Source organism: Pelodiscus sinensis, chromosome 6 (assembly GCF_052426305.1).
Source record: "Pelodiscus sinensis isolate ZL-2025 chromosome 6, ASM5242630v1, whole genome shotgun sequence".
Taxonomy (NCBI): domain Eukaryota; kingdom Metazoa; phylum Chordata; order Testudines; family Trionychidae; genus Pelodiscus; species Pelodiscus sinensis.
In genome coordinates, this window is record NC_143057.1 from 73759409 (window position 1) to 73780326 (window position 20918).

At 42.4% G+C, this 20918-nt stretch overlaps 1 long non-coding RNA gene across 9 annotated transcripts in view; it reads left to right on the forward strand.

The window, feature by feature from the left end:
- The window catches only part of LOC149524169 (uncharacterized), a 100335-nt gene that overhangs the window by 43558 nt on the left and 35859 nt on the right, over window positions 1–20918 (forward strand). For 5 of the 9 annotated variants that reach the window (XR_016349904.1, XR_016349903.1, XR_016349908.1 and 2 more), the window contains 2 exons: window positions 15250–15326; window positions 17153–17627. The exons of 2 other annotated variants lie outside the window; for them this stretch is intronic. This is a non-coding gene — a long non-coding RNA (uncharacterized LOC149524169). Of the gene's footprint in view, window positions 1–15249; window positions 15327–17152; window positions 17628–20918 lie in introns of those variants that run through there. 2 more of the 9 variants (XR_016349906.1, XR_016349909.1) reach the window with 2 other exon arrangements.

Sequence of the window (20918 nt, forward strand, 5' to 3'; positions counted from 1 at the left end):
AATTAATTTTGAGGATAGATGGTCTCAAGTAGAGATCTACCATCTTCTCTGTGTGAGCAAACCAGGTAGCTAGCTCTTCAATAGTTGTTACTATTTCCACCCCCAATTAATTACTGGTACAAAATTGTGGCCACAAAATTACTGAAGGGCACTTCTGGAAGTTAAGCCTAGAAAGGAGAGTCTTAACCAACAATGGGCCTAGTACTGTACAGCCAAATAAGAGACATGTATAGTCCGCATTTCAGTTTAGGCATAGAAAATACTTGGTACTCTTTAGGACAAAAGATGCCTTATTGATGTAAGGTATCTAATAAGATCTGGTGCAAGTTACACTCAGGAAACATTTCTTGTAGACACTAACATATGAATATCTAGTGGCTGTGTATTTCTTGTGGAAATACTATGCTGCTCCCATTCGGGCAAAAGTTCTTTTGCGCAAAGCTTTTGCGCAAAAGGGCCAGTGTAGACAGCTCAGATTTGTTTTGCGCAAAAAAGCCCCAATCGTGAAAATGTCGATTGGGGCTTTTTTGCGGAAAAGTGCGTCTAGATTGGCACGGACGCTTTTTCGCAAAATGTGCTTTTGTGGAAAAGCGTCTGTGCCAATCTAAAAAGTGTCCTTGCCAATCTAGATGCTCTTTTCCGCAAATGCTTTTAACAGAAAACTTTTCCATTAAAAGCATTTGCGGAAAATCATGCCAGTCTAGACGTAGCCAGTGTGTTGAACTAAAAACATCCTACATAGGGTGAAGTAAAACCCTGTTTTGGGGATTTGAAACACAGGCATGCGTTTCCTTCATGTTTTTTTGGACAAGTAGCTTAGTATAACTGATTTGTTAATCTACATTTTCACTGTGGCTGCGTCTAGACTGGTAAGTTTTTCCGCAAAAGCACTTGCTTTTGCAGAAAAACTTGCCAGCTGTCTACACTGACCGCTTGAATTTCCGCAAGAACACCGACGATCTCATGTAAGATTGTCAGTGTTCTTGCGTAAATGCTATGCTGCTCCCATTCGGGCAAAAGCCCTCTTGCGCAAATGCTTTTGCGCAAGAGGGCCAGTGTAGACAACGCGGTATTGTTTTGTGCAAAAAAGCCCGGATTGCGAAAATGGCAATCGGGGCTTTCTTGCGCAAAACCGCATATAGATTGGCACGGACGCTTTTCCGCCAAAAGTGCTTTTCTGTTAAAAGCATTTGCGGAAAATCATGCCAGTCTAGACGTAGCCTGTATGTTTCAATCAGAGAGCAAAATTAAGAACACCAGAGAAGGAAGGGTAAGAAAATGCCACGCTTCATGTTTCGGGATAAAATCATTAGTTCTTGGAAGAGAAAGAGAAAACCCTGAACTCTGGTAAATAAGGATGGACTGATTTTCAAATAGTTTCTTTTTTATTGTGTTTTTTGGGGGATGATTTAGGTCTACTTGGACCATAAAACTGGAACAGAACTATTAAATCATGTAAATGTAGAAGCAAGTCACTGATGTATGGTATATCAGAGCAGATTAGAATTGAACTTAAATTGCCTCTTGCTCTGTGGTCTCCTCTTCCTGGCCTGTGCCAAAGAAAATCTCCATCTCTTCTGTGTCTCAAGAAATGGTGAGAGCTCTATTCTGTCTCCCAAAAAATGGAGAACTCCTTCTCTCTTCTGAATGATACTACTTCTCACCCACCTGCCCTCTGTAGTTTGTGCCAGCTTTCTATCTGCGTCCTCTACCATTTTTTTCCCCAAGAGAAGGAGATGTGAAAGCTTTCTGTTTCCTCTTGTTTGTCCTTTGGGATGGAGGCATCATGTGCATCCACACAGAAGGAAGTTGTTTGAACATCTCCTCTTGTCCCCTGGGAGAGTGAACTCTAATCTCGACAACCCCTTTAACTGCAAACTTTGTCCCCAGTGGCTCCCTCTGAAGTTTTTATCCTTCGACCATGTTAACCTGCCTCTCCTCTGTCCCTGAGGATATTCACTCTGTGACTCCCATCCAAATAGCAGCCTTCTGTCTCTTCTATGTCAGTCCTGGGAAATCAATTTGTGTAAGTGTCTGTTAGAAGAAATCCTTTTTTCTTAGAGATATAATAATTATAATAATCCCCCCTATTCTTCTCACTCACTTACCCAAAGCTATTCACCAACTGAATCTTTCTTCCACGGGGAAGTCTTTCCCTACACACCTCTCCGCTCACCCCATCTTTGCCTTCCTCCTTCTGGATCTCTCTAGAGTCATACTGAATTGCTCAATGTACCCTTGTGGACTGAATACTCATCTGAACCTTCTTGTGTGATGGGAAACTGCCTCCATCTTTTACTGTGCTCCATGCTACCCAACCCAAATGTTTCTCCAGGCTCTGCTATTATCAAGAAGGTGGTGATGAGGGCAGGGGACTGGACTTGATGACCTCTTGAGGTCCCTTCCTGTTCTAGTGTTCTATGATTCTATGTTGCAATCAGTGTGAGGAGACCAAACAGGATAGTAGGCCTGCAATGTATCTATTATAATACTGGTTTGGGAGTTTAAACAGATTTTTAATTACAACTTTGTGATGATCTTTCAAAAAATTCTTAGTTCACTTGTGCAATCAGAAAAATCACTAAGTCTTCTCCTCAAGTGCAGAGTAACTACCGCATGATCTTTACTTTAGGACTGCATGATTCTTGGATGTTTTGACTGCCCTCAACTCTCACTGAAGCAAATGGGAGTGAGGATGCTCAACACTTTGTGTGATCAGAACCGTAGGGAGGCTCTTGGTTAAATCCTGGTTTTACGAATTCAAATATATCAACTGTATTTAGTCATCATTGATGACTCTCAATTCCAGAACCATTTTCTTTGCTTTTGGTTTATAATTTGTAAATGTTACTTTATTACTGTTTGACAAAAGTACTAAGCAGTGTGGCAAGTAGGCTCCGTTTTTGCAAATTAAACCTGCAGTGGGATTTCTAATGCAGTCATTCGTCCTGTGGGATTATACAGCACAGTTTTGTGGAATTGTTTCTGACATTTCATCCATCATCCAGTCAGAATAACTAAACAAACTAGTGCTGTTCTCCTGTATTCAAAGAGCAACTTTTGGAGAGCCTTCCCACGGAAAAAATATAATGATTATTGCTATCAAATTATGCCTGCAAAAGCAGAAAGGAAAAACAATCTACATAAGTAAAGGCAAAAGAGCTATTGTACACCAATAACGTATCATGGGAATCATTTAAATAAATATATCAGGCCAGATCTTTAGCTGGCAAAAACTGACAATGGAGATTCTTCAGTTTACACCAGCTAAAGCAGTTTACACGAGCTAAAAATATGGTCCATGGCATCTAGGATTTGGATACACGCCCACTGAATGGCAATCCCATTGAATTAAATCCGGGTAGGATGGGACCCCCAAATGACTACTTTTTTTCTTCTGTTCAAATAAATTCCATTTTTAAACCACCAGAGAGATAAATAATAGGTTATCAACACAGCTTTTCCCACTGTATATTTATCAGGCCTTTCTTAAAATATAGAATACATGTGTTGGTGGCCAATTTATCTCTACCATCTCACTCCAGGAAAAATATGATCTAAACTACATTAGCTGTGATGTTTAAATACCATGTCATTAGTGAATGAAAATCAAGTGTAGCTCATTATTAGTACATAATGCCTTCTTAATCAATATTAAAAAAACATACATCGAATAGGCCTCAGATTGGTTTCTCCACTCTGTAGAGACATTCAAGGACATATATTGCAATTACCAGAGTTATTTTTTACCCTTTAATAACTAATACAATGTACTTTGAAGTAATACGGTCTCACACTGCAATCTACAATCAGACACCTAAACTAACAGAAAAGGTAAAACCGTCACAAAAGAGATTTTGGAGACGGAAGTGTATAATCAGATAAACGAGGAGAAAGTTTTGAAAAGGATTGCAGAAGAGTAATAGGAGATATTACTAGTGTGGTTCTTACTTCATCGTTGTTTTCTTTTAGTAAAGGTTCTATCAGCTGGGGAGAGTTGCTTTCTTCTTTGAAGCTAGCTCTTGTTTCTCTGAAATCAGATTCCTTATTCCCAGGGCTCCACTCTGTAATGCCAGCACAAACATACATCAGCAGCTGCACAGAGCTTTAAAGAGTTAGCAAGAAGCTATTAAGAAATTACTTATTCCATTTTAGATCCATGTCCATGATTTTTACTGGGTAAGTTTGAAGTTTGGGGAATGGGTAGAAAAAAAAAGTCAGGCAGCAAATAAACAGTTTGAAAAAGTCTTCACATGTAGAATAAAAAGTGAAATGCATCTACATTCCATTAAAGAGATAATATCCATAAGTGAGAAGAACAAGAGAAATCCCTCCCACTACCCACACACATTGTGAGTAAAGCTGTGTAGAATGTTCTGGATTAGATCTTTATCATGATGAATATACTGTTTTTATATACTGAGCCACTGCCAGCTTTCTTTCTATAGCCTAATCAAGCAAGCAGGTGTAAGTCCAGCAATTGCTGCCTTTTGACAGCACTGTGTATAGGTAGAGGCCAGATTCATCCCCGGTGTAATTCCTTTAAAGTCAATAGAGCTATACTGTAGATTAAATTGGCCATTAGAATTAGATGAATGAAGGAGCTAAATTTAAAATTCTTGGATTGCTCCCAAAATTGCTGTATGTTTTTCATTGAACCAGAATTGACTCTCAGACGTTAAGGTCAGACAGTACTATCATGATTATCTAGTTGGACCTCCTTCACATTGCAAGCCACGCAATCTTACCCACCCACTCCTGAAATACACCTCTCACCTCTTACCTGAATTACTGAACTCCTCAAATCATGATTTAAACACCTCAGATTACTGAGAATTCATCATTTACACTCGTTTAAACCTGCAAGTGACCCATTCCCCATGCTTCAGAGGAAAGCAAACCCTACTCTCCATGGTCTTCAACAATATGACCTAGGGAAAATTCATTCCTATCCCGAAATATGAGGATGAGTTACACTCAGAGCATGTGGGCAAAACCAGGCTCATAACTAGGAAAGAATGCTCGTAGTAACTCAGAGCTTTTCCCATCTAATTTCCCATATCCAGTCATTGGGGATTTCTGCTGCTGACAATTGTTGACGGGCCAAATGCCATTGCTGGCAGTCCAATCATCCCATCCCCTCCATCAATTTATCAAGCTTAGTCTTGAAGCCAGTTAGGCTTTTTACCCCCATTTGGAAGGCTGTTCTAGAACTTCACTCCTCAGATACTTAGAAACCTTCACCTAATTTTGAAGCTAAATTTGTAGATGACCAGTTTACATCCATTTGTTCTTGTGTTCACAGGTGCTTAAATAACTGTTCTCCCTACCTGGTATTTATCCTTCTGATGTATTTTTGGAGAGCAATTATATGTCGCCTCAACCTTCTTTTGATTAGGCTAAACAAGCAAGCTCTTTCAGTTTCCTCTTATAAGGTAGATTGTCCATTCCTCAGATTATCCTAGCAGCTCTTCTCTGCATCTGTACTTGTTTGAATAAATCTTTTGTAAACACGGGAGACCAGAAATGAATAGTACATTCCAGATGAGGCCTCACCAGTGCTTGGTGTAATGGCATTTTCATGCTCCCATCTCTTCAGGAAATACCTGTCCTGATGCTAGTGGAGCCGGAACAATATTTACAGCAGGGATGCTGAAGGTGAAAACTATATATTTGTATAGTTATTATTACTTTAAAGTGCAGCAACACCTCCAGTTCCAGCACGTATGGCTGATGTATCCAAGGATTGCATTAGCCTTTTTCATGGCCGCATCACACTGAGGGCTCATAATCATTCTGTGATAAACCTATACACCCAGGTCTCTCTGCTCCTCTGTCTCATCCAACTGATAAAATCCCCAGTTTGTTGTTAATTCCTAAATGCATGACTTAGTACGCTATATCCAGGAGGTGTGTAGGTTACACAAAGTGCAAGCCCATCTAATCACACCAAGATCACTTACAGAGAGAATAATGGGTCTGCTCTACAGCCTTAGTTAACAGCCAGCTGGCTTTTAGCTTATGTGGTAGAGGCTCATGAATTAAGTATCAGAGGTTCCAGGTTGGGCTCTGTCCACAGACAGCCGGAGTCTGTCAGCATTGTATTTGCTTTATTAAATTTCATCCCATTTCACTTACTGCAATTTACAAGATCACCCAGGATATTCTCATAGGATATTTCAGTACTCCTCGATATTGGCAATACTTCCCCAAATTGTACTGGTTTCTAACATTTTGTGTGTGAAATACTATGTATTTGAATTTTACATGTGTATATATATATTCGTCCTAGGTATTTGTACATTAAAAATCACTAGGAAAAATTAACCCTGAGAGGGATCTGAACCATCTTCATGCAGGATGTCTCTGTATGTCAAAGTTAATATATAACGCTCCACATTGCCTCAAACCTACCTTCCATAACTCACCCCTTCGCAGATGCCTCGGAGAATTGGTCAGCCTTGCTGTTTGCCCTGAATGTGTCCTTAAAGGCTAATAGCAGTCTTGAACTATGCATGCTTTCCATGTATCAATAAGATCTCACAGGAAAACAAAAACACAGATGTGATTTGTGACAAGTAATTCAGAAGTCTCAGGTATCAGTTTTCAGACATCTTTGATTTTCAACCCACTAAAAGGAATTTAGGAACATTTTCTGAGTTTGGGGAAGGGGACAGAATAGTCTAAAACAGTGTGTGTGTGTGGTGGTGGTGGTGATGGTGGGGAATTTTCATATATACACTATAGATGTTTGTCTTCACTGAACACAGAACTTTATGACATGTTTATATATGGCAGGTGTGAAACTGTAGGCTGATTAAGACTATGTCTAGACTACAGGGCTACGTCTACACTGGCCCCTTTTCCGGAAGGGGCATGTAAATTTCAGCAGTCGTCGTAGGGAAATCCGCGGGGGATTTAAATATCCCCCGCGGCATTTAAATAAAAATGTCCGCCGCTTTTTTCCGGCTTTTAAAAAAGCCGGAAAAGAGCGTCTAGACTGGCCCCGATCCTCCGGAAAAAGTGCCCTTTTGAAAAAGTGCCTACTTTGAAGTAGGAATAAGAGCCTCCGGAAAAGGGCACTTTTTCCGGAGGATCGGGGCCAGTCTAGACGCTCTTTTCCGGCTTTTTTAAAAGCCGGAAAAAAGCGGCGGACATTTTTATTTAAATGCCGCGGGGGATATTTAAATCCCCCGCGGATTTCCCTACGACGACTGCTGAAATTTACATGCCCCTTCCAGAAAAGGGGCCAATGTAGACGTAGCCCAGGCTTCTTGTGCAAGAAGCTTTTTTTGGAAGAGATCTTCTGAAAAAACTTCTTGCGCAAGAGAGCGTCCATACTGAAAAAGTGCATCGAAAAAGCGATGTGGTTTTTTGGATGCGATATCACATGTAAGCAGTGTTTGCTATGGACAGATTGGCCACCAGGGCACCTGTGCTTTTTCCTCCTCCCTCTTCTTCTAAAAAAACCTCCCTCTTCCCCGTCCATACACGCCTTTTTGTGAAAGAGCTCTTTCGCAAAAAGTCTTCTTCCTCATAGAATGAGGATTACCAATTGCACAAAAAAATCCTCTGTTCTTTCAATTTACTGTCAAAAGAATGCACTTGCAGTGTGGACATAACTCAAGTTTTGTCGGAAAAACGGCCGTTTTCCCAACAAAACTCTGTAGTCTAGACATAGCCTCACTGTCCCACAGTTTTGATCATAAAGACACGCCACACCCTCAAATAATGATATAAGCCTGTGTTGAGTCTTACTTCCAAGTGATCATTGGGATTGCCTACATTTCATTACCACCAAATACCCCTGTGGGACAGATCATTTGAACTATTCAGTTTATAGCCTGGCACGTCATGCATCCTCTTTATTAGACCTGCATGTAACTGATGAAATGTGTCCCTAGCTAGACTGTCAGAAAATTATGCTGTAGAAACAAGAGAATTTTTGGCCAGTATAGCACAACTCCATCCTGTAATTCTTCCACAAGCAACCAGCCCTACAGTTCGAGTCTGCAATGAAAACTTTTAGCAATTCTCCCAGAAAAGGTCTAGACAATGGCACCCATATGTTTCTGGTTCATATTCAACCATCTTATAAACAGTTGTGAAATGAATGGATGGAACATCAAGGTCACATACCATCAGCTGTACACCTATCACAGTCTGGGAATCATCAGGCCCCAGACCAATGCAACTCCACAGGTGCAAAACATTAGCATAGAGTAGGTGCAGTGTCTTAACCATGATTATTTCCAGTTCTGTTATGAGCAGTTCTGGAATTGAATATTTAGTCGCAGGGAAGGGGAGGGGAAAAGGATGACTTGGCCTGTGTTTTTGTAACGTTCATCTCTGTGTGTGTGTGTGTGTGTAAAAGGGGAGTGCTGTGGCACTTGCAGGCTTGGGACATGAACAGCCTTGAAATTGCTTCTCCTCACACCTCTCTAGAGCTTAGCTGAAGTCTGGAAAGGCTCCGCTATGCCAACAACGTACAGGGCTTTGGCACATGCAGGGCTCTGTCTTCTTGGCCAGCACTGTGGGCCAGAGGCCCTTGGGTTTTCCCAGGGTACCAACTCAGCCAAAGGTAGTAGGAGAAGGAAGGAGCCTGCTAGCTAGGTTGCAGGTGAGCTCAGTGCTCCAATCAGGGGCTGATTTTCCACACAATGTTGGGAGCAGGATGCACCCTGCCAGAGGGGGATATGGAGGACCAGCAGAATGAACAGGGAGGGCAATGGAGAGGTAGGACAGTGAGAGGGGAAGCATGTAAAGGGCCAGTGAGTGGGCAGCACAGGCAATACATAACTGGCTGCATTTTGCACCTGTCCACACTTACCAACCACAGCAGTTCGCAACCAGTGCCAGCTGGAAATGGGAAAGGGAGGCAGGACCCTGCTGGCTGGGCGCTGGCACACAGTGGGAGCTGCACTGATGGACCAGTACGGGGTGAGGTGACTGGCCCCACCAGCCTTGAATACCCATACCCCTTCATTGGCCACTGGATACCACTGGTGGCAGGCAGCTGACAAACAGGGATCTGGCTTGCAGCAGGATCCACCAGTACTAATAGGAGGAGACAGAAAATATGGGACAATTTGTTCATTTTTAAGGAAAATGTGGGACACCTGCAGGAGAGATTAAATACAGGACTGTCCCTTTAAAAACAGGATATCTGGTCATCCTATGCTTAGCTATTACAACACTGAAAATCCTGAAGAGATAGTAATAGCACTACACTTATGATAACACCCGAGGGGGGAGAGCAAGACCTCTCTGTAAGAGCTTGATCCTGCATTCCTTAAGGTCTCCCAAAATCTTGCAGTTTTGGGATGCTAGAAAAGTTGGATGGAGCCGTAAAGCAGCATCCCATAGCAGTTTCACAGTGCAGGTTGAACCTCTGTGGTCTGGACCATGGATGTTGCAGGAGCAAAGACCCCAATCACGGGGGTTGCAAGCTGCTCAGAGCCCTGCCAATGGGGAGGTGAGTCCTTCTAGCCAGGGGTAGGGAGTCCCTGTGGCTGGGGGCGTGAAACTGCCGCTGGTCAAAACGAGGGATACCCCTGCAGCCAGGAGTATAGAGAGGAGAGAACGAAACCCGGCAGCTGGATATGCAGAGCCCCACCAACTGGAGTGGGGTGACTGTCTGGAGGGGAGCCCTGTCAGCAGGCCATGGGCAGCACATTGGCTAGGCCAGTGGCAGGGAGGGGAGGTCCGGGAGAGCCCAAGGCCTGACCTCCCTTAGTTTGGCAAACTCCTTGCTCCACTCCACTGAGGTCCTAAGGGTGCCAGACCAGGACAATTCCCTATGGGTATGTCTACACGACAGCACTAATTTGAACTAACTTAATTCGAATTAGTTAATTCGAACTAAGCTAATTCGAACTAGTGCATCTAGACCTAAAAACTAGTTCGAATTAGCATTTTGCTAATTCGAACTAGCATGTCCACATTGAGTGGACCCTGAACTGAGGTTAAGGATGGCTGGAAGCAGTGCCAGTAGGGCATCAGATTAGGACTTAGAGCGTGGAGCTGCTGTCTCAGGCTAGCCGAGGGCTGTGGTTAAAGGGACCCGACCCCCACCCCGGACAGACAGTTCTCAGGGGTTTCCTGCTCGCTTGCCTAACTCGAAGAGGGACAGCAAAGCAGTCCCGGTTTGGAGTGCCCTGAATGCCCACACTCGGCACATCACAGCACTCGGCCATCAGCCCGGCTGCACTTGCCGCAGGTTGCCATCTGGGGGGGTCAATCGGGGGGCTGCAGGAGAGCTTCCACCCCGAGGAGCCTACAGAGCCACCCCAATCCTCCCCATCGGGGGCTCGTACCCCATTCCTCCCTCACCTCCTTCCACTTACCCCTCCCTAGCCCCCCTTCCTGATGTACAAAATAAAGGACACGTGTGTTCAAAAATAGAAACTCTCTTTATTGAAAAAAACTCAGGGAGACTGGGAAAAGAAGGTGGGAGAGGGGAAGAGAGAGGGTGGGAGACGGGAGGGCAACTAAAATGATCAGGGGTTTGGAACAGGTCCCATATGAAGAGAAGCTAAAGAGACTGGGACTTCTCAGCTTACAAAAGAGGAGACTGCGGGGTGATATGATAGAGGTCTATAAAAGCATGAGTGGAGAAGGTGCATCAAGAAAAGTTCTTCATTAGTTCCCATAATAGAAGGACTAGAGGACACCAAATGAAATGAATGGGTATCAGGCTTCAAACTAATAGTCAACCTGTGGAACTCCTTGCTGCAGGAGGCTGTGAAGGCTAGAACTATAACAGAGTTTAAAGAGAAGTTAGATAAAGTCATGGAGGTTGGGTCCATGGAGAGGTAGTAGCCAGGGGATAGAAATGGTGTCCCTGGCCTCTGTTTTGGAAGGCTGGAGATGGATGGCACAAAACAAATGGCTTGGTCATTGTTTTCGGTCCATCCCCTCCGGGGTAGCTGGTGTTGGCCGCTGTCGGCAGACAGGCTACTGGGCTAGATGGACCTTTGGTCTGACCCAGTACGGCCATTCTTATGTTCTAAGCTCAGGGCTCAGGGTCGAGGGTCTCACTGGACCACCTTGATTTTCATGCAAACCTGCTCCCAGTGGCCAGGCTGGCAGCTATCCTGCCCTAGATGGCCACTTTCCTGTGCCTAGTGGGGAGGTCATGGATGAGGTCCACGATCTCCACACTAGACCAAGCGGGCACCCGCCTCTTGCGGCCCCGGGCAGGCTCCTGGGAGCCGCCAGTCTGGTCCCAGGAAGAGGCGGAGGGCTGGGTGGTAGCGGGTGGCTGGTTCGTGCCGTGCCAGGTGCAGGGTCTACTGGCTGGGTGCTGGCAGGCTTGCACCTGGCACAGGCACCGTAGCCAGACCGTGCCCCTTTAAGGGTTCCGGGGCCGGGAGGGAGGGCAGAAGAGTTTCCCTGATGGTGCCCAGAGTGGCCACCAGGGAAAGCTGGGGAGGGCTAGCCTCCCACTAGTTCGAATTAAGTGGCTACACAGCCCTTAATTCGAACTACTTAATTTGAACTAGGCGTTAGTCCTCGTAGAATGAAGTTTACCTAGTTCGAATTAAGCACTCCCCTAGTTCGGATTAAGTTCGAACTAGCGGTTTGTACGTGTAGCGCCTATACAAGTTAATTCGAACTAATGTCTGTTAGTTCGAATTAACTTTGTAGTGTAGACATACCCTCTGATACCTTGTAATATCTCTTGGGATTACTAGGATCATCTCAAAGATCAATACCCTTAATAAAGAAAGTACAGAGCCACTCCATACAACATGTACATGAGTTTTGGAAGAATCTTGTATTTTACATTAACCTTTTCCTACCCATTAACAACATGCTACAATGGAAGTGTCCATAAAAGTCATTTCAAAGATGAAATCCTGACCCTGTTCAAATCAGTGGCAAAACTCTGGTTAACTTGAGCAGGGGCAGGATTTCATCTGCAATGTGCAAAATGAATTTACCTCAGGAGGAATTTGTTAAGTTGGACGTGATGTCCTTCGTTCAAGGCAGCAAAGGTCATAAATGTCCCAAATCAATATGGTCACAAAAGGCATATGAAGAGCTAAGTGCTCAACAGTTATTGCATTTGCTATACAAGCAAGGTTAGTCTTGACTAGAACGTCTATCACATTACAAGACTAATCAATCATTCCAACAGGCAGTGCTAGGAAACTTAGGGTAAAATGCTCATCTCTGAGCTATACTGCATTTCACTTGCCTTTCTGCGTTCATTCTGCATGTATTCTCCTTAACATAAACAAGCTTGGTGGAAAAAGCAAATGCCAAGGTTACACTAATTTTTGTTTGGAGGAAGTGGCTTTATAATTTTTAGCTTTGAAAAAGTAATTATATTCTTGAGTGAATTATATTATTATTTTACATAAAATTACCATTACAGGCAGTCCCCGGGTTACGTACAAGATAGGGACTGTAGGTTTGTTCTTAAGTTGAATCTGTATGTAAGTCAGAACTGGCGTCCAGATGCAGCCGCTGCTGAAACTGACCGCCAGTTCTGACTTACATACAGATTCAACTTAAGAACCCCAAGTCAGCTGCTGCTGAAACTGATCAGCCGCTGATTCTAGGAAGCCAGGGGCAGAGCAACTGTGCCTCGGGCTTCCTGTAGTCAGCGCTGGTCAGTTTCAGCAGCGGCTGACTTGGGGACGCCTGGGGCAGAGCAGCTGGGGTGCTGCTGGGTTGCTACAGTAGTGCCACTCCTCGGCGCTACTGGACCAACCCAGCAGCACCCCAGCTGCTCTGCCCCAGGCGTCCTGATTCAGCCGCTGCCCCAGCTGCAGCGGCTGAATCAGGACGCCTGGGGCAGAGCAGCTGGGGTGCTGCCGGGTTGGTCCAGTAGTGCCCAGAGCGGCGCTGTGGGACCAACCGGCAGCGCCCCAGCTGCTCTCCCCCAGGGTCCACAACAAAAGCCTGGTCTGCTGGGGGGGGCACACTAGCTGCGCCCCCCCCCAGCAGACCAGGAACACGGGGAGCAAAGCCGCAGCGGTGGGGTGCCTCGCCTCTGAGGCTTTGCTCTGGCGCGAGACCCGCCGCCACTGCGGCATTGCTCCCGGTGCCCCTGGTCTGCTGGAGACGGTCCCCAGCAGACCAGGGGCACCGGGAGCAAAGCTGCAGCCGTGGCCGGGTCCCGTGCTTCTGAGGCTTTGCCAGAGCAAAGCCTCAGAAGCGCGGGAACCCGCCACGGGTGCGGCTTTGCTCCCGGTGCCCCTGATCTGCTGGGGACCGTCTCCAGCAGACCAGGGACACCGCGAGCAAACCCGCCGCGGCTGCGGCTTTGCTCCCGGTGCCCCTGGTCTGCTGGAGACGGTCCCCAGCAGACAAGGGGCACCGGGAGCAGCTTTTCTTGCCCCGGAGGTCGAGGTGGCGGACCGCTGCCTGCGAGCTCCGGGGCGAGAAAGCCCCGTTTGTAAGTGCGGATCCGACATAAGTCGGATCCGTGTAAGTCGGAGACTGCCTGTACATCTTTTGGGTAAGTATTCTCATAGAATAAACCATATGGCAGGACCAGAAAAATATGACAACAGAAAAGATATTTAAGGTAAGAGCCCTGATAAAAGATGTGTATAGAGTCTTTTGGAAAATGGTGTGCATCCTCAACTTTCTTGCATGAGGCACTTCTCATCTACATCAGGAGCTCAGCACCAGGCAGATTGAGTCCCTAAAGAGAGATTATATCATGATTCATTTTTTTGGTAAATTGTACTCTGACATGGCAGTTAGAATCTACAAAAATGTTAACAATTCACAATTCATTTTTTCTTTAGTCTTTTATTTCCTTTTTCTAGAGAGTTTTTGTATTTCTCAATTATTACACTTGGGGTCACAGGACAAGTGTAGATTTGGGAAGGAGAATTATTTTCACTTGATCTTTAAAAGAACTGTTCTGCTGTGGTAAACATAGGATGACTGCAAAGATGTACAAATAGCAGACTGCTCACACAACTTATTCTTATTACAAAGACATCTTATTCAGTCACAGAATCATGAGAGTAAGGGCCACACCATTCATATTTGACTAGCCAGATGTGATGGAGAATTCCAGTACTATTTGACAAAGAAGTGACTGTCCATTTCCTGCTGGTTATCTTCGTCGCATCCTCTTATGGTTGTGAAAAGAAACACAGAGGAGACTCAAAGGAAGTCCCTGTAATAACAATTCTACATTCATCTTCTTGAGTTAAAAATGAAACCCTTCCTGCTTGCTCTCCCATTTTCTTCATCCCCTGTGGCAGAATTCCTGTACCTTTATTTCATGAGGCTTTCCAGTGCTCCTTACTTTTTCTTTTTAACAACAGTCCTCCTCAGGACAACTTTGATTGTTCCCCAACTCAGCATATTTAAAAGAGAATAAATATAAAACAGCAGAAGGTACAGAATTCTGGACCACACTGGTAAATTAAAAATGCTGATTTTTATTTGTTCTTGAATATTTTCTTAATCCAGTATAATTCAAACTATGCTAATTCAAACACTGGCCCATACAATTGGTTTATAGGTTCTTTACATAAATGACCTTCATTTAATTGATAGTAACTCCCCTATCGATCTTTGGCTGCTTCTTCTTTAGGACCTTTTTAAAAATCTTGTATCTACCCCTGCTTGCACTGCAGAAGATTTCTTAAGACATCAGATGTTTTCTGTGGAGCACTCATATCTCATGAATCACAGGTTGTCTCTTTTTGGGGTAGGTGCTACATATGTTTGTGCATGATTCAGATACATAAATAATGCTTTCCAATAGGTCTTTTTCTTCTTTTAAACACACACAAAGATGTGCATGCAAAGTAGTAGAAAAAGAAGTTTCCAGAAGTGTGGCAATTTGAGATCTTGCAGTTGTCACTTGTACAGTATGAACAGATGTATAGAGGAAGCTTTAGCATAAACAGAGAAAAGGCTCAATTTTCTATCGAGTTAAAGTTGCCAGAGCACGATCTTTTGCACACATGCTGAAAACAGGAACATGTCTTCTCTCACAACCTGCAAACTAGCTATCTGAAAGACTGTCAGGTGGTTAAAGAAAATGCACACCTTTACACTTAGTTCAAGGGAGGCAATATTTTAATCGCAGTCATAGTGATGAAAGTACTGGGAGGGCTCACCTTTCACACACAAACTTAAACACAACATAATGTCTCAGCTGCAATCCAAGCAATTTCCTGCTTCAGCATTCCTGACACACACACACTGTGCACAGCATACTTTAAAACATAACCAGCCTGCATGTACTTGTGCCATTTTACATTACAGATCCTTAAAACACAGCATTTTAGAATTCTCCCTCTAATCATGGAGACATCTTGGAAGACTCTTTGTCCCAGTGAATGGTAAGAATTCTACTGAATACATTTACTGGAAAAAAGCAGAAACTGAACTGAAATGAATTTTAAACAGCCCACTTATTCAATTAGTGCTATATTTCAAAGTCAGGCTCCCACATTTCAGAAAATGGTGTAAGACATGTTACAATGTAATTTTCCTTTCTTTTTTTTTGTTTATAGAAAATTGACATTATTTATTGCATGCATGTACAAATGAGATATAATCTCTCTCTCTCTCTCCATACACTTTAGGCTGAAGAAGGACATTTTGCTTTTTGAACAAGTATTTGAGAACTCTGCATAAATTGTGCCCATTTTCTCTGTATATATATTCAAATGCAGAGTCTGATTCACACACACACACACACACACACACACATTCCATACAAAACACTATAGGCCAGATGGAAAATCCTTTATTCTCATTCATAAGAGGGTACTCATACCACTACTCCCACTAATTTCATCATCAGTGAGAATGAGGTCCTATGCATTAAAGGTCCCCGTCTTGCAATCTGTGTTGTGCTCAGGTGAATGGGCACTGACTTCCATCTGAATTCATTGGGACACAATGACAGCACAAACATCCTCCTGCATGAATTGCATTGCAGGACCAGGGCTGTAGCTGCAAAGTTAAGCATGAAAAGTTAGTAACTGACAAGCTTGAATTTAAGTATGAAACCTAATATCTGCCCTCCTGGGGATATATTAGTTTTTAGTTACATGGCCATGGCCATTATTCCTCCATCTAATAATGCAATATTCTGTGTGCAGTATTGCTGTAGCCTTCCTGCCTCAAATACCTCCAAGAAAATGAACAATTCTTAGATATACACTCCAAACGCATCGCCAAACTCATCCATTTCAGTCTCACCCAGCAACACAACATTCAACAGCAAACACTACGGGTACTAGCATGGCTCCCCCATATGCCACACATCTTGGGCTACCCTCAGGAAGAATTTATGCAAAAATGCACCAAAAACCAATGATACCCCTGATACACACCATTTTATATGGGAATCTTCCTTTGAACTCCTGCATACATTGCAATATCTCTTTCTTGATGTGTATCAAAAGCTTGTCTTGTTGTCTAAAATTAGGCACATTAAAAGTGGTCTTATTTTTACAAGAACTGAGCATCAAAGGTTACCGTTGATTTAATTAAGATTTTTGGGACTTCAATAGCTCTGAAGATCTGGCTCCTTATTTAGGTGCCTAAGCATACATGTCTATCTTTACACTAATCATTGACATTTTAAAAACTAATATTTGAGAAATTTGGCTATTGACATTGGATGATTTGTTCCCTTCTTTCCACGGTATGTGTCTCAATATTTTGGGGCTTGATCAGGACTGAGCTCCAGCAACTCTGGTCTTACTGCATCAGTTATGAAAGTAAAGAAATTGATTGAGCCCAGAGGTGAAACTAAGCCAGTATGCCTTGGTGCGCTGCTTTGGTAAGAACTGGCTGGGGTCTCCACTGCAGCAGGAGGTGGCAGGGCATGCTCCCTGCCAGGCTCCTAGGGCTCTCTCCTTCAGACTGCCGCACTCAGGAAAAGACACAGTCATATCCCAATCAAATTTCACCAGAACACCAGGCAATTCTGACAGGAGTATATTTCTATGTCAAATTTCAACTTCCTACATCTAGTTATTTTGGTTATAGAACTATTAATAAAAGTTTCTATTTGTTATTATTAAGGAAGGGGATGGAGGAAAGGAGTATTCTCCCTCTAATAAAAAATAGCAAACATTGTTCTTGCTCAAATTTAACAAATAACCAAAACCCCAGCCAACCAACTCTCTCTCTCTCTCTCTCTCTCTCTCAGACAGAGACCAAGCCTGGAGAAGTTTACTCCAAGAAATGAAAATTTCATAAAAGTCTGAACTAATGAATACAAGTGGTTAGAATGGAAATGTATCTAACTTTAATTACAGCTGTTTTGTGGCCTGTGTCTACTAATCTACCTAGCTATATGAGATTGCCATAAAATACAAAGATTAGTCAATGTAAAAGTACTTGTATTTCATTTTCCCTGATAAAGGGCTGAAGGTAATGAAATAAAAATTGTATTTAATTATTAAAAATTAATACCACCACTCACCAAGGAATGTACAAAATAAACAGTGGTCACAATCAGGTGACCTAAGATATCAGGTAAATATATGCAGTTCACAACAGTTGAAAAGACATGGGCATGGCATGTAAATTAAGGTTGCTTCAAGTTATTGGGTTTGCCAACAAGCATAAGAACAACCGATATTACTTTGTCTGCTAAGTAACAAATAAATGCTGAAAATATGTGTATCTGTTCTGTTTCAAGCAGTGAAAACAAAATGTTTCCATAATGTATGCATTAACAGAGGATGCATTGCTATTTTACAGCACTCAAGGAAGGCTAGGAAAATGTGGGTATGTACATTAAGTGGTGTGGGGGGAGGGAGGGAAAAGCTGGATAGATATTCAACCAGAAACAGGCCTTATTAGGAAGGGTCTTGCATGGACCTGGCCATACTATGTCCCACATGCTGATTTTTTGAACAGACTTGTTGCCAAGATAAATTTTCTTTGTACTCTAGAATTTATAGGATGTGCTTGGCTTTCATCAGGAACACAGCAGTTTCTTCCTCATGCAAACAACTCAGCTTTAGCTAGGCAGGACATAAACAGAAAGAATGGTTCACTAATTATTTATATAAAAGTCAAAGATAGCTGCAATCTGTAAGTTTCATAGAATCTGGAAGCTGTTGGGTTTTTTTGGGTGTGTGCGTGTAGCTCACTTTATTTTTACTAAGTTCAGGGCTGCCTTGCAGAATACACTGAAAAGCGACTGGCTCTTCAAACACAGAAAGGTAATTTATGATTTTATTATTTTCCCCAATACTCAGATCTTTAATCATTTAGTTACATGTTGCATCAAGATTTTGTGACTGTTTATATAATGATATAATACTAATATAAAGCCTAATCCTGCAAATCTTACATATGTGAAGAGCCCTTACTCAATCAAATAGTCCCATTGATTTCATAGGATTGCTTGAATGTGTAAGGATTGTGCAAGTGATTGTAGGGTGGAGTCTAGTGGAATAGGATTCCATATGTAAAAAATGTGTTACCTTGGCACCGATCCTGCAAAGATGCATACAATAGCTTTACTGAAGTTAGTGTGGCCACTTGTATGCTCCTAGTGTTTCACCAGTGTTTGAAGAATCAGAGCCTTAGTTATTTTGTTTCATAAATGATTCTCCCTCTTTTTATAAACAATCTGATCAAATGTCGGAGGGGGAAAGACATTTCCCAGAAATAGTGGTGAAGATTTAGCCACGCAAAAAAAAGAAAAAAAAAAAGAAAAAAAAAAGGAGGGCGGGGGAAGGTTTCTTTTATCCTAAAGAATCACAGAACATTCTAAAAATTATAAAGTGAGGATGTATATTCTATTCTCATTTCTTGCTGCTGCCACTAGAGGAAGTTGGATAGAAATAATACTACTAATAAAAGACATGCAAAATGGCACAAGGGGATCATTGAAAAGTTTTGGCATATTTACTATCATTTTCCTCTTCTCCTAAACGGAGCATTAAATGTCACCAACTCTGGACTGAAGTGTGGCACATGGGGGCACAACATATATGTTTAGGACAAGTGAAAAATAACACATCCAATTGAATCCCTTTTGTGCAAAAGGGCCAGTGTAGACAGCTCAGATTTGTTTTGCACAAAAAAGCCCCAATTGCAAAAATGGCGACTGGGGCTTTTTTGCGGAAAGCGCGTCTAGATTGGCACGGACGCTTTTCTGCAAAAAGTGCTTTTGCGGAAAAGCATCCATGCCAATCTAGACGCTCTTTTCCGCAAATGCTTTTAACAGAAAACTTTTCTGTTAAAAGCATTTGCGGAAAATCATGCCAGTCTAGATGTAGCCGATACGTATAACAGAACTGAGATCATGTTTTTAGCAGTGTTTATGAGAGAGTTGTTAAGCAGTCTCCAGGTACCTCTTAACATCCCTCCATTACTCCTCCAAAATATTTAATTTCATCCCAATAACAAAAATATTGCCATCATCATGGCCCACTTGAGCAAATGTTAATCTTCCAAGAGTTCAACAGCTGTTGTAAATGTTCTGCACATCACTATTGATATCTGAGATTATCAATATTACTTTTCTTATTAATAAAATTGATAGCAATAAAACCTTGGCATTGGTAGGAATAAAGCCAAATGTACATTTCAATAATTAATTTTGTGGCTATAGCTACAGGGTATTCTCCTGGACAATATTGGGGAAGTTCTAACCATAGTTGACTCACAATAGGACTTGAGGTGCACCGCACACCTGTGTCCCGGCCAAAAATGTAATTGCTAATTGGAGTACTTCCACATTCCTCCTCACTGTGCCTCTTTGGTGGCCCTCCCTGCAGGCACCAATCAGCTCACTTGTACATATATAATGAGAAAGCATTTTCACCTGGGAATGCCACCATGGATTCACTTGTGAAACAGCATGATGAGAAAGATGCTTTCTGTTGTATATTTTTCAAATCAAGATCTTGCTTTTCCTTGCACCAAATGAAGAAAAACACAACCAGCTTCTTTTCTCCCCAAAAGTATTCAATTACCTCCAAGTCCTGTAGTAAAAGCTCTAAATCACTGAGAACACTTGCCCTAGTTTGCAATTAGTAAGAATATCCCCTTTTAAATATGTCCTTGTACTCTGCCCCGGAAAAGGTAGGTTTACCCTTAATCAGCCAAGGTTTACCCTTAAAAAGCTTAGGGATTGCACAAATTAAAGTATATGCAGGTTATCTTCTTTGCTATAGGGGATATTCACCATTCTCTGTGTTTTTGTGGAGTAATAATGAGATACCATAACCAAACAGTAGAAGATGCATGTCAGATGGCTCTCCAATAACATTGTACGTGTGTGTGTGTGGCGGGGGGAGGGAGCAACTGATGTATGGAATATTGAAGGCAGATTAAGTTGTTAATGTATATTAGTATATTCTTAATTTCTTTTTAATTGAAAAAGACATATTGACTTTAATTAGAACCATTTCACAGGAACTGTCAATTAGCACATGTCAAAGTAGTTAATTCAGAACAGAATTGTTTTAATTAGGGTCTGCTTTCCTTTAACTGTGGGACCAATGAAATCAGCCTTTCCTTATCAAGGTTTTAAATGTCTCTAAGACATACAATACAAGTGTAGTCTCTTATCTATTATTAGAAGCCCATATGGATAACATTAAAATGATGGTGCTGGCATTGTTCATGCAGCACAAATCACAGTTTCCTTTATGACTATTTGAAAAAAAAGATGGCTTTGAACAAAGACCATTTTAAATACACAGATTTATTTTACTTTAAAGAGATTTGCAAATTTATGACATACATGTTCACATGGAAAGCATTATTTAATATGTCTGCTCAAATAAATGGGTCAAACATTTGGTGTGTTCTATCAGCCAAAGACACATAAAACATTCTGAAAGCATGCAGTAACATTTTCCCCTTAAATGAACTATAATCAAAAAGAGAAAACAGGCTAATTGATTATTTGGGCAATATAAACCCAGCATTGTTATCTTTCATAGCAT